The sequence below is a fragment of the Arachis stenosperma genome, chromosome 5 (genome assembly GCF_014773155.1).
Source record: "Arachis stenosperma cultivar V10309 chromosome 5, arast.V10309.gnm1.PFL2, whole genome shotgun sequence".
Lineage (NCBI taxonomy): Eukaryota > Viridiplantae > Streptophyta > Magnoliopsida > Fabales > Fabaceae > Arachis > Arachis stenosperma.
In genome coordinates, this window is record NC_080381.1 from 15,680,040 (window position 1) to 15,681,163 (window position 1,124).

Consider the following 1,124-nt stretch of genomic DNA (forward strand, 5'->3'; position numbering starts at 1 on the left):
GGTTGCTAAGTCAGAGTGGCTCTGCTTAGAATTCTCTATCTGTTGCTGAGAAGATGATGGAAAAGGCTTGCCATTGCCAAACCTGTTTCTTCCACCATTATTGTTGTTGAAACCTTGTTGAGGTCTCTGTTGATCCTTCCATGAGAGATTTGGATGATTTCTCCATGAAGGATTATAGGTATTTCCATAGGGTTTTCCCATGTAATTCACCTCTTCCATTGAAGGGTTCTCAGGATCATAAGCTTCTTCTTCAGATGAAGCGTCCTTAGTACTGCCTGGTGCAGCTTGCATTCCAGACAGACTTTGAGAAATTATATTGACTTGCTGAGTCAATATTTTATTCTGAGCCAATATGGCATTCAGAGTATCAATCTCAAGAACTCCTTTCTTCTGATTCGTCCCATTGTTCACAGGATTCCTTTCAGAAGTGTACACGAATTGGTTATTTGCAACCATTTCAATGAGTTCTTGAGCTTCTGCAGGCGTCTTCTTCAGATGAAGAGATCCTCCAGCAGAGCTATCCAATGACATCTTGGACAGTTCAGACAGACCATCATAGAAGATACCTATGATGCTCCATTCAGAAAGCATGTTAGAAGGACATTTTTTGATCAATTGTTTGTATCTTTTCCAAGCTTCATAAAAGGATTCACCTTCCTTCTATCTGAAGGTTTGGACTTCCACTCTAAGCTTACTCAATTTTTGAGGTGGAAAGAACTTTGCCAAGAAGGCATTGACTAGCTTTTCCCAAGAGTTCAAGCTTTCTTTAGGTTGTAAGTCCAACCATATCCTAGCTCTATCTCTTACAGCAAAAGGGAATAGCATAGGTCTGTAGACCTCAGGGTCAACCCCATTGGTCTTGACAGTGTCATAGATTTGCAAGAATTCAGCTAAAAACTGATGAGGATCTTCTAATGGAAGTCCATGGAACTTGCAATTCTGTTGCATTAGAGAAACTAATTGAGGCTTAAGCTCAAAGTTGTTTGCTCCAATGGCAGGGATAGAGATGCTTCTCCCATAGAAGTCGGAAGTAGGTGCAGTAAAGTCACCCAGCACTTTCCTTGCATTGTTGGCATTGTTGTTGTTTTCGGCTGCCATGTCTTCTTCTTGTTTGAAGATTTCTG

General features: G+C 40.9%; 1 non-coding gene across 1 annotated transcript; it reads left to right on the forward strand.

The window, feature by feature from the left end:
- The first annotated feature begins 585 nt into the window (after positions 1–585).
- On the forward strand, positions 586–693 carry LOC130983834 (small nucleolar RNA R71). The gene has a single exon (XR_009087807.1). It is a non-coding gene; the product is annotated as a small nucleolar RNA R71 (small nucleolar RNA).
- Positions 694–1,124: the final 431 nt, after the last annotated feature.